This window comes from Enhydra lutris, unplaced genomic scaffold (genome assembly GCF_002288905.1).
Source record: "Enhydra lutris kenyoni isolate GAN:26980312 unplaced genomic scaffold, ASM228890v2 scaffoldscaffold17, whole genome shotgun sequence".
In the NCBI taxonomy this organism is placed as follows: domain Eukaryota; kingdom Metazoa; phylum Chordata; class Mammalia; order Carnivora; family Mustelidae; genus Enhydra; species Enhydra lutris.
This window is the reverse complement of record NW_019154101.1, coordinates 46495418-46508692: the sequence shown is the minus strand read 5'-3', so window position 1 is coordinate 46508692 and position 13275 is coordinate 46495418. Positions and strand designations below refer to the sequence as shown.

General features: G+C 43.6%; 1 pseudogene; it reads right to left on the bottom strand.

The window, feature by feature from the left end:
- Positions 1-11081: 11081 nt before the first annotated feature.
- LOC111147837 lies at positions 11082-11676 on the bottom strand (annotated as a pseudogene).
- Between the last annotated feature and the right edge of the window lie 1599 nt (positions 11677-13275).

Sequence of the window (13275 nt, the reverse complement as noted above, 5' to 3'; positions counted from 1 at the left end):
AGATGCATGAATCAGGCGAACTTACACAATCTCGAGTGTCCTGGTGGAGAAGTGCCTGTTAGTCATGTGTCAACTACTTGCCTGCCCGACCAGTAGATTCCATCTTAGGCATCTGAGCAGGTGACAAATCAGCAACAGAGACAGAGGTTTTATAAAGAGAGGAATAGAAATAATACATAGAAATCATTTTTAGGTAACTTATTCAATTATAAGAGAGACAAATTATTAATGTATGATACCATCTTCAAAGGGAAGTGTGTAGGTGTAATTAGATGAGTTTCTTGCACCAAGATAAGATAATAGTAATGAAATGTATGGACTGTGGGTGATGACGAAAGAAGGAAATAGTAATTATCTAGGAGTATGAACAGTGCAAATAGCCATGGAGGGACAGAACTGAGGGGCCCAAGAATTAAGTTACCGGGAAAAGCCAAAAAGAGGGAACAAGGGAACATTTAGTTAAAGGACTTAAAAACTATTCGTTTTTGGTTTAATTGTAAGCCTAGCCGGGTGACTCTGCAATTCAACAAAGTGGGTTTTGAAAATTACTTCAAGTTGAAATTTAAACAGCTTCCTTCTGTCCTTTCAAGGAAATTTGGACTTCTCATAACTGGTGATATTCAAAAAGCGTGCTGCTGACACCATTCCCGTCCACGTGCCCATCAGCATAAGTGTGCACGGTGATCCCGTTTGTCGTGAGAACATTTTGGAATCTGATTCATTTTGACTGCTTGACTTTATTTTACCCGGATTCTTTACGAACAAGATTTGAGGAGGTGTGATACACACTTAAGTTAATGAAACCAAGCAACTCTTCATCCTAGTCACAGCTCCTAGCTTCTTAAGCACTTTAAAAAGTATGTGTTCAAGGAATACATCAAAATAACTAAAAGAAAATCTGGCCAAAACAGTCCTGAGTATATTTTCTTTCCCAAATTGTTCTTTTTGCGATTAGCTGTTCCTTGGAAGGTCTGCACATTCTACCCCACATAAGTTTTTATAATCTAATATCAAGTGGAATTACTAAATTTAAGGAGCTTACATCTCTCCTGAGGTTGTACGACAAATTGTCACATGCCAGTAAAATGACATAGAAAACACCTTGAGAAACTTCCACCTAGCATAGCAGTCTTGCCCTCTAGAAGTATACTAGGTCAATCACGACGTGTCTCAACTTCTCCTTTCCTAAAATAGTTATATATAAAAAAACAATTAAAATCTCCTAGAAAATTCTTTTAAGAACGTAGCCTCAGCGGTTGATTTACAGATTTAGAGGAGGAACAAACATTAGAACACATCAGATCCTCTGAGTTTCAAATCTGCCATGCTTCCTATCAATGCAGATTCCTGGGCCCCTCTTTAGACTTACTAGATCAGAATACTCAGGAGGCCCAGACTGCAAATTTAAAAACTAAGAATCATTTCTGAAACCACCGCACTGTCCTTTGTTATCTAAAGAACCTTAGGTCTAGAGGGATTAGCTGATGAGACCCAGGTGGCAGAGCAGAATTCCAGCAGAAGAATGACAGGGCCATTGTCTGCCTCCCACTCATGGCTCCACCCTCCCTTCACGGTTTCCCTTGCTGCTTGCTTTTTGACTTTCAGAGTACACTCCCCAATTGTTTGATCCTTCTTCTTAGCATACAAATGGCCTCTTCACGTATACTCAAGTACCATTGTGGTAAGTTGCAAAGAGATCAGGCAGAAGTGGGTTTGTATCTTGGCACCCTCTACATGACCCTGGCCGAGTTACTTCCCTCCTTTAACCCACCATTTCCACATCTGTAGAGGTGTGGACAGTAATGACAACCTCACTGTGTTACTCTGTATTAAGGACTGAATGTTTGTGGGCCCCCCCAACCATATATTTAAATCCTAACCCCCATAGGATGGAATTTGACGATAGGGCCTTTGGGCGGTAGTTAGGTTTATATTAGGTTATGAGAACAGATATCCCCCATGATGGGACTGGTGTCCTTATAAAGGGATGAAGAGAATAGAGCTCTTTCTCTCTCCACGTGAGGGCATGGGAAGAAGGCAGCCACCTACAAGTCAGAAAAAAACCGTGACCGAGAACCCAACCGTGCTGACACTCTCAGACTTCCAGTTTCTTTCACTGTGAGAAAAAAAGTCTCCTGTTTAAGCCACCAGTCTATGATGTTTTTGCTGCAGCAGCCCATGCTGACTACCATGCCATGAAGATCACATGAGGTAATAAGAGATAGTGCCTGCCACATATTACATGCTCAGTAATTATTATGTTCTTCCTTATGAGTAATTTTTTAAAAGGGTAAGTACCAGATGTCTCAATTTCCTGTGCAAATACCTGCCACCCAGTCTGTGAGATGACAGATCAGGAATAAGATGGGTACTAGGCATGGAGGTCCAGTGTATCTGTGAAAAAAGGCTTCCAGAGACAATCTGGTTAAAAGATGCAACTTCTGGGAGATTTGTCTTGAAAATGCAAAAGCAAAATGATTGCTTTTGCTTAAATTCTGTGTTCTTTGGGTGGTTTGAAGGTGACTGATGCAGACTAAAGTCTATCCCCACCCCGGCTTCTAATGCTCATTAGTATGGCTACTGATGGCAGTGGGGCTCCTAACACCAAAGTTCTGTCACTAAGTTCTCTACCTGACGTGCCTTCATTCCTCTAATGCTGATGAGTCTGCTCCATGACAGGTAAACTTTGGTGTGGAGACAGTTGTGATATGGTTTCTTTCTTTCATTCATTCATTCATTCATTCATTCATCAAGCAAGCAACATGGAACATCTCTGTGAAGGAACTGTCCTTCCAGGAACTCGAAGTGCAATCTAGGAGTCCCCTCTGGATTCTAGAACCATGCTCTGGCTCCATTCCATTAACCAAGACATGACCCGTGTTTTACCTACACTTTAAGTTGTGTCCTGTAAAGCCATCTCAGACTTATGGATCCCTCAGTGCTGGTCCTGACTCCAGCCATCAGTCTACTATGTTAAGAGTGGAAGTGCAATTCTAAGACCCAATTCCACAGTCATTGTTGACGATAAGCATCTCAGCCACAACCTTCTCTCCTCATGAAGTAACCACTACGTGAGGATAAAAATAGATTTCTTCTTTATTTTCAATTCAACCGCCTGGTGTATCTCAACATCACTTCGTTTAAACATATTTACTGGGTGCCAGGCACATACAGAAGAGAGCTAAATGTCTTGCTTATTAGCTCTTCCCAGACCTTGCTGTCTAAATGAATACTGACAAATCATCTGGGGTCAAGTGGGGAGAAGGGCTTAAATTTCTCTTCAGCATGGAATGACAACAGCTATCAGTCAGTCATCAGTGATGGAGTAGAACCCCGGCTTAGACATGAGCCATTGGCTTAGGTTGTTAAAGATTTTTAACTGAAACAAAAACGCCATTTCTGTTAATGTGAACAGGGCCACTTTCCTGTGCAAAGGCCTGGGGTGGGAGTGGGGAGTGGAATGAATCTAGGTTTAGCCGGCTTTGAACTACTCAGGCTTCTTCCCCAATGTTTCCAGAACACCCTTGAGGGTGTGGGGTCCCTGCCTCCTCTCCCAGGCCCAGCGTCCTCTCCAGGCGGCCGCCCACGCTCCTCGGCGGGTGTGATGTCGCTGGCGGCCGCTAGAGGGAGATGAGCGCCTGAGACAGCGGCGTCCGTGAGGCGGGCCTGTGGTGACCTGGGCCGCCTTCCCCATCCGGCTTAGTAGCTGCTCCGGGTGGATTTAGAACGCCCTGGAAAACAAAGAGTGAAAGCAGTGAAATCAAAGGAAATGCTGGACTCCAGTTAAACTGAATTTAAATTTCAGATAAACAACTAATATTAGATCTTAAATGATCTTAATCAAGATGTAACTGGATGCCCTGTACTCTTCTTCCTAAATCTTGGCAACTCTAAAGAACAAAAGGAAGGGCACCTGGGTGGCTCAGTGGGTTGAGCCCCTGCCTTTGGCTCAGGTCATGATCTCTGGGTCCTGGAATCGAGCTCCGCATGGGGGGTGGGGTGTCTCTGCTCAGCGGGGAGCCTGCTTCCCCTCTGCCTATTTCCCCTCTGCCTACTTATGATCTGTCAGGTAAAGTTAAAAAAAAAAAAAAAAAAAAAGAACAAAGGGACTCCTTCTAAGGGGTGGGGGAGAAGAATTTTTCCTACCTGCCTGTTACTTGAATCTGACACAAAATTTTGTATCCTTCAGACTGGAAAAGATTGGTCTTTTCACAGATGCTGAGGAGCAGTGATGTGGCCTGTGGCCTTGGCTAGGAGAGGCCTGAGGAGCGGCCCTCTATTCCAAACACCTCCTAAATGTGCCACTGAAGTCCTTTCTACATTCAGGAATTTGTCCTAAAGAGGTAAGTATTTCTTTGAGGGAATGTCTTAGCTCAGGCTGAAATAACAAAATACCACAGAGTGGGGGGCTTAAACAGTAGTCACACACACACACATACTCACAGTTCAGGAGGGTGGAAGTCCAAGAGCAGGTTAGCAGAATGGTTGGGTTCTTGGACCTTCTCCCTGATTTGCAGAAGGCCACCTTCTCGCTGTGGCCTCACATGGCAGAGGGAACACGCTCTGTTCTCTACATGTCCTTGTCAAGGAGCCAGTCACATAACTCGGGGTGCATTCTCATGATCTCATCTAAACCTGATTAATCTTCCAAAGGCCTCACCTCCAAATATTGTTGTCACAGTGGGGTTGGGGCTTCATCGTACAGATTTTGGGAGGACACAAATATTCGGTTCAGTGCAGACAAGAAGAATAGAATCTCTGTCAATGAAAACTTACTGAAAGACTGCTTGGCTACTGTTGGAAATTAGTACCAGACCAGAAAAAGAAATGAAACCAAAGCTTGGGTTGAGAGGCAGTAGGCAAGGAAGGGACCAAGGCATCAAGACAAACAGGATCCCGGAAGAAGGGGATTGAGTTGCAGTTGCTATGTTTCTAGTTAACAATTTTGTTCAGGGCTGGAGCCCTTTTTAGAGGACGCATTTGAAGTCTGAAGAGTTGGCTCATATCCAGCTAAAAAATGACTTCCTGGCACCTGGAACGTATGACCGTGATTGCTATTTATGGCAATAATAGTATTCTTGGACTGAATAAACTCAATCAATCGCAAGGAGCATTTTTATTTCTCCTGATAGTTGGAACAGAGTTCTAATGTCCTTCGTGTCCAATAAAGCTGAAGGTAATCACAAGGGGCTGTACTCACCATCAGGCCATACATTTCTCTAAGCTTTTTGTCTTGCTTGCTTCTCCCATTCAGAGTAGACAAAGGTACATGGAATACTGAGAAGGTTCTTAGAACAAATATCTTATAAGACTCACAAAAGGAAGCATTCTTCTTTTAGATCCGTTTTCTCCAAGGTCGATATCAAGCAGAAAGTTCCTAATGACTAGGAGAGGCTACCTTTGTATCCGAGAGGACACTTAAATTTTGTATCCGAGAGGACACTTAAATTACTGACCTTGAGGACACAGCAGTCTCCCTGCAGGCCTGGTTTTTAAAAAAAAAAATTTTTTTAAAGCCGATGACATTAATATCAAATTAAAGCAGCAGGGGGCACAATTTCTTCACAATGTGTTAGGCTTTTTTTTTTTTTTTTTGATTAGAAAGAAAAACAGGGAAACTGTTTCCTTGGACCGTTTTGAATCAGTGTTACCCATTATATCTGATCATCCAAATATTGAAATGTCATGCACATACTTGTTTCCCATAGAAAAAGCCAACCCATCCAAAAGGGGTTGAGAAATGAACTGACAGTGCCCAGCTAATTATGACATTTCTGCATTAGTAATTCTCTATTTTTAAAAAATAAACAATCATAAGGTAGGCATGATTGGGATGTTAAATTCACGCACTATAGCTGAACCCGTTGCCTGTAGGTATTTAAAGTTTCTCCTAGAAACCCCTAGCCTGATGGTGACCCCTGTTTTCTTGGCAACTAGAAAATGAGTGGGAAGATTTCATTTACTGATTTCATCCAGAATTGCAGCAATTACTTCCAGGGACTGTGTTTTGCAGATGTCTTGCACATCTTGAAACAGTTTGTACATTCCTAATACCTCAAAATCAGATCTGTGAAGTTTCTGATTTGTTAGAAAGGAATACAATCAATGCACTTTTCTTGTAGTGTCCCCGTATGTGTGACATGGAATGACCTGGCAATGCCCACCTGTCCGCTCCTGCGTTCCTCCTGGCTCTGACTCAATGTTATCTTGGACTTCTTGCCTCATTTCTCTTGGCATTCTTTTATTATCTTTGAAAAGAGAAGCAGATCATAGCTATCACATAGGAATATTGGAAACATTCTGGAAATCTTTTCGCTAAGTAGATACCTAGAGTTCTTCCACATTATTTTTATTAAATGTAGTATTAATAATAGCCAGAACTTACTCTGTTTTAGGCTCCATTCCTTTGCATTTATCAGCTCATCAAAATCTTCTTCAGAGAGGTTAAGAAACTTGCCCCAATTCACTGATGTAGTAAGAAGTGAGGCAGAGGTACAGAGACATATAATCTGTCTCTAGAAGTGAGGCAGAAGTATAGAGACATATAATCTGGCTCTCAATTTTAAAAATTTCACTTAATTTTTGGAGTAGGTAACGATTTACAGATTTTAAAATGAGGAATGGTATGCAGTGAGAAGTTCTGCTTCTGCTCTCCCCACCCTGTTTTCCCATCTCTGCTCTCCCCTCGAAGTATAGATGCACTTTCAGTACCTTATGCAATTATAAACAAAAATAAATGGACCCTCCCCTTTATGACACCACAGGCTTTGTATTGTGTTCATTGTCCTGAGCTTTGCCTTTCTACTGAGCCATCTGTTCTGGCCACCTTCCCCCAGCACAATGGAGAAGGTTGCCCTCCTCTGCATAAGTTCCTAACCTAGTCGGTAAGGCAGTGGTAAGTAAATAATTTGCGCATCAGAGTCACCTGGGTGGCTCAGTTGATTAAGCAACTGCCTTAGGCTCAGGTCATGATCCTGGAGTCCTGGGATCAAGTCCTGCATTGGGCTCCCTGGTCAGCGGGGGGCCTTCTTCTCCCTCTGACCCTCTCCCCTCTTCGTGCTCTCTCTCTCCCAAGTAAATAAATGAAATCTTTAAAAATATAATAACTATATAATAATAATAATTCGTGTGTCAGTGTGAAGATATCAATTAGAGATGTGAGAAAGGACAATAAGATTACAGATGGCTTGACTAACTTTGGGGAATCTGTGAGAGATTTCATAAAGAAAGTTCTTGTTCAGCAGGGGCTTGAGGGATCTGTAGGATATGTAGGAGTCTGACCAGTGAAAGAGAATGGAAGGGTTTCATCTTCACAGCTTAGCTCCTGAGGGATTAGGTTCACTGTTAGCATTGAAAAATCCTTTCCCCTCCAGACTAGATAGGTTGACATTTCCTGGTACCAGTTTGCCAAAATACAGGTAATAATCCCAACTATCTCTTACTTAATATTTATTTTTTTTATTTTTTTAAAGATTTTATTTATTTGACAGACAGAGATCACAAGTAGGCAGAGAGGCAGGCAGAGAGAGAGGAGAGAGGAGGAAGCAGGCTCCCTGCTGAGCAGAGAGCCCGATGCGGGGCTCGATCCTAAAACCCTGGGATCATGACCTGAGCTGAAGGCAGAAGCTTTAACCCACTGAGCCACCCAGGCGCCCCTTAATATTTATTTTTTTAAAGATTTTATTTATTTATTTGACAGAGATCACAAGTAGGCAGAGAGGCAGGCAGAGAGAGAGAGAGAGAGGGAAGCAGGCTCCCCGCCGAGCAGAGAGCCCGACGCGGGACTCGATCCCAGGACCACGAGATCATGACCCGAGCCGAAGGCAGAGGCTTAACCCACTGAGCCACCCAGGCGCCCCAACTATCTCTTACTTAAATAAGAGCAGATATAGTGCTCTTACTTGAAGGAAATTTATTATGGTTGATTTTCTGTAAATTACGTTTGTGATGGCTTCAGGCTCTCAACGTCCACCTAATGGCATTCTCTTCTAAGCATTTGATGTTAAGTCTGTTATTTCACCTCTAAGATAAAGAACAGAAAAGGAGTCCAGATGCTGGTGAATCTACAGTACTTGATGGTGACAATTCTACTAGTTTTTTTCTTTCAGGTTAGTCTTACAGTGTCTGCAGAACTGGAAATTATTTTCATAATACCTCCAGTCGTCTCTTCATTCATCAGCTCAAGTATGAGATACAATTGGTATGCAGGCAAGGAGAGAATGCAGTCGGCTACTGACTGGTCTTTGGTTGCTGGAAAGCTGGGGCTCGCTGCATTAGTTAAGTGGCAGACATGGTTGTTGTCCACCTAAGGTATCCTCCCCTTGTGTCTCACCAGTGGAACTCCTATCCAGTGCAGAGAGGCAGGGAGACAGCCCCAGGGTGACTGGGACTAGTCTGGTCTAGTCTAGGCCAAATCTTGGCCAATCAGGCCAAGATTGAAAGAAAGTTCCTTTCTTTGAAAACTGGATATTTGGCCTCCCTTAAGCTCAGAGTGCTTGCTATGTCCCTGTGAGAGCCAAAGCGCACAAAGGGAAAGGGGGTTGGGTTTTCAGAAAGCTTTTCTTTCCTAAGAAAACTGGGCAAACAGTCGCTGCCTGCCTTCACTGCTTCATGCTGCCTGGAATGCAGATGTGACGCCTAGAACTGCAGCAGCCATCTTTTGACCAAGAAGACTGAAGAATTTTGGCACTGACATGTTGCTGACTTAACATGGGACTTCCCTATGTCCAGTGGAGGAAAATAAACATTCTTCTTTTCTTAAGCTCTTGTTGGTCAGGCTTTCCTTGAAACAGTCAGTCACTAAGGGGCGGCGTGGCTACTTAAAACACCATCATGTTGCCTTGCCACACTTCCGTTGATTCAGTCAGTCAGGAGACCATCAGCCCAAATGGATTTAGACATCTTTTACACAGACAGCATAAACAAGAGCAGCCTGGTGCCGGCTATCTGTACCCCTGGTCGCACAGGACTACACCAGACCAAAATGGCCAGATGATGGGCAGCACAAGCAGTGGGACACTCCGTTGCCAAGAAGCCAGTTGTAGACTCCAGCCAAAGCAGTTTTAACATCTGCAACTCTTTTCAAACGACAGGGACAGGTGGGAAGTCCTATCTCATAAGAATCAGGGAAACAGGTGAGAAACTGCCTCGTGGCCATCTCCCACAACATAGGGCAATGGGTGGGAAACAGCTCTGTGACTGCTCCTTACCAAACTGTCCCTCCACCGAGCACCTGCGAGGATGACAGGGTGGTCACCAAGACAAGACAGACTGCAGCTGGGCCTTGCCTCAGTGGCCCCTAAGTGGAGACCTGTAAGGGTGTCAGGAAGTCATACTGGAGCTGGTTTCCTACAAATTGCAGATAAAAGCCTTTCTAACTGAAAGAGTTCTCATTCCAGTGTGGCGTGGGGGAAAGGGCTTATGCTTGAAGGACACAGATTTTTTCAGAGGAATGATATATTCTGCTTATGGTTTTATCTTTAGCCGAAATAGTTCCCAGTATCTCGTAAGAGTGACTACAAGGACATTTCCCTATATGCAAAGGTAGTGCTGTCCTTCATTGTCAGGACTTTGCAAGGACGGGTTGTAAGGTTTTGTGTATGTGTGTGTGTGCGTGTGTGTATAAGTGTGCATATAAGGTAAACATTAACAACACACTTCACAGACCCCTGGCACGCTGTATTAGCAGGTTTTCTGCAGCTGCCCTTTGTAAGTGATGTATATAATTACACATTTAAATTCATCCCCAACCACGCAAACTGGCTTGTCTCATTCTTATTTCTTAGCTATATAATGCAGATTTTGAAATGTGAAACTCCAACCTTAACAAGCCTTAAAAGAAATATTTTTATAGACACTGCTTTTTCATGCCTGAAAGGAAAGCTTGAAAAACTGCAGAAGCAGAGCACGGGTAAGGCTGCATATTCCTTTGTCAGCCCAAAACCACATCAGGTGGGAGATGCGGCTGCTACTTGTGGTTTGTGTATTCACGTCCTATCTCCTTCTTGTCCTGCTGAAGAATTTATGACATCTGTGTATGACTCATCCTAGCTTTCTACAGGGACAAAAGGAGATGTGCAGATCAATTCTGGAATGGAATACATGATGTTTGAGCTGTAGAGACACAAGATCCCATCCTCAGGCCCCGTATTTTACTGGTGAAGGAAACTTACCGAAACAGCCTATCCCTAGTGGCTCAGGACAAAAGCTCACACGGAGTCCCTGGGCCCCCCCCTTCCCACTCAGGCCCCCTCTGTCCTGCTCTGCAAAGTGCCTCATGAGCATAGAGTAGAAATTCCATCCCGCATAACCCAGCTCCGCAAAAGCCCTTTGTAACTTTGGAGCCCTTTTCTTCACTGTCCTCAAAAGGGGAACATATTCTTAAGGTCTGATTGGCAACCTTTTGAAGATGATCCTGCTGAGGAAGTTATTCACTGGGAATTCTGGAATTTGCTGGGAAGACTTCACTAACTTTCTGAAGTTCCCAAAGAAGGGACCTACTCAAGAACTACAGGTTGGGGGGAGGTGGGGTAGGGTAAGAGCAGAGGCTAGAAGCAGGAGGATTCAGTGAAAACCCGCACATCCAGTGGGGAGGCCCCTCTTCAATCCTAGGCTGAACGTTTTTCTCCAAAACACGGGAAATCACTTACCCTCTCCTGCTAGGGAAGCAGAGGACTCCTCTCTGGAGAAATAGATGGGGCCAAAACAAATGCATAGACACCAATATTTGAGAGTCACTTGACAAAATAGCCATCTCTGCGTATAAATGGCCACGAGGTTCGCCAGGAAACAAGGCTTTGTGCTGCTCACAGCTCCCCTCAGTTATGAGGCATGTTTTTTTTTTATGCTTTCATTTTTTATTTGACAAGAGACACAGCAAGAGAGGGAACACAAGCAGAGGGAGTGGGAGAGGGAGAAGCAGGCTTCCCACTGAGCAGGGAGCCCAATGTGGGGCTGGAGGCTGGATCTCAGGACCCTCGGATCATGACCTGAACCGAAGGCAGACCCTTAACGACTGAGCCACCCAGGCTTGCCCTCCCTGGCAAGCCCCCCCAACCCCACCACATTTTTTTTTTTTAATGGATCAGTTATTTAATTAAGTTCTTTGTAAGAAATTTAGAACACCAATTTGTGAGGGTAAACTCCATTTGTGAAAGAAAACACAGAGTGGGGGTAGCCTTGAAGCTGAGGAACAGCTTCGATTTTTGACAGAATCTGTGAGTCCACAGCTTTCTGATCAAACTTGTGCTGCTCTGTAATGTCGTATTTCTCTTTCTCGGTATCAAAGATCTCACCCTCCTTGTGTCTGGACTTACGCAGCTTCTTCTTCTTCTTAAAGTAACCATTAGTGAGATGTTTGGGGATTTTCACGCTGCTGATAACAATTTTAGCAGAAGTGCAATGATGAATTTCTGGTGTGTTCTACACAGGGGAACTCCATTGGGGGCGAGAGGTCCAGTCACAAGAAGCAAGCCTCTGCTTAGTTGCTTCAGGAAAACCACCTCTGTGGCACCCAGTGAGGATGATCAGAACGGTCCTAGGAGTGATGCTAGCTTGCAGTTTTCTCACATGCTGACTGGAAGGTTTTTTGCTGTGGCTCAACAGCGTCCAAGGCACATCTTCAGTAAGATAATACCTAGGCATTTCTCGAAGTTTAACCACACAGGTACCACCATTCCTGTCATCACTAACTCTCTTCACTTGTCATCATCACTTACCAATGAGTAAGAACAGCCAAGGATGGGTGATGTTGAGGGGGACCTGCTAACATGAAAAACAGAAAAAAAGTAAAGACTGAAAGGAATTCAAAGGATTCAAAAACTTTACAGAGAAGAAAAAAATATGCCTAAACATCTTATAATTGAATTCCTCAGGAAGAGATAAGAGAATACATTATGGCCATGAAACAAGAGCTTTGGGTGATTCTTGTCAGATAAAATTAAGGAAAACTGAAATCGAAAAAGTCAATAAAATCGCTAAGGGGTAAATTTAAGGAAATAGATCAGGAAGTGAAACGAAATAAAAACAAAGCAAAGTAAATCCCTAATGAGTTCTAATAGAAAAACAGAAAAGAAACTCTTAGAAATTGGAAGATTAAACCAGGAGATAAATTTAAATAACAAGAATTTCTGAAAGAGAAAAGAGAAGATAGAAAGGAGGAAATACAGTGTAGGTGAGGCATGAAAAAAGTCCATGACCAAGAATTCACAGAGACTATTTGAGCAACCAGTACAACCCACTGGTTGTATGCATGTGAATTCTCTCCCAGGCTCCTCTGTCTTGGAGCTGGACCCTGCCTCTGTAGCTCAGCTGCTAAGGACCAACTTCAGTTCAGATGGCTCGTCCTGCCCCTCCATTTTGCCAGAAGAGGACCTCCATCTGACCATGACTATTATCTCTGTTTGCAGAATGTTCTATGGCTATCTGTTCGCTGGCCTTGGACAAATCTGCCAGCTTGGCTGGACTCCTTTCATTCCACAATTGAGAAGGTGGGCTGCCCCTTCCAAAGTATGTATGTTGGTTGAGTTGTTTCCTGGTCCTGCCTGCCTGAACCTACCTTACCCTGTTCCCTACTGGTCTTCGTGCCTCCTGACTTAGCCTATAGTTCTTATTTAAACAATGTTTCATTACCTCATAGTTAAAATACATGCTGAGTAGTATTTCTGGACCATATATCTGGGCCAGGAGAAAACTATAGGCCTTATGCTATAAGATCTTAATGAACTAATGCCTGAATTAACAGGATGAGAATCCCAGAGAATTTGTTGGCATAAAATAACTCAGTGAGTCTTGAATGAAACGTGTAAGTCAGATCACCCGAATAAGGTCATTCAAAAAAGAAAGGAATGAAATCACAGACAGAAACCCAGGAAAGGGCACAGAGGAAGTTCAGGGCACTACGCCATCAGCAAAACCTTTACCGAGAGCCTGCGGTGTGCAGGGTACCCTCCTTAACTCTGTGGACACAATAGACAGCAAAGCCAGGCCTCTCCTCATTGAGCTTATGTTCTAGTAAGGGGCATAATAAAAAAGCAAAACACATTTTACTTACTTGTTTTATTTCACAAACATACAATGACTATGTGCCACATTCCATGCCGAGAACTTTAAATAGTAACTCACTTAATCTTCCCAACATTCCTCTCAAGTCAGCGCTATTAACATTTCTCTTTTTCAGAAGAGGAAACAGAGGCAGAGAAAAATTCGGGAACTGCCCAAGCCCCCCTAGCTGGCAAGTGGCAGATGTAGGCTGCGCACTCAGACTGCCGTCCATCA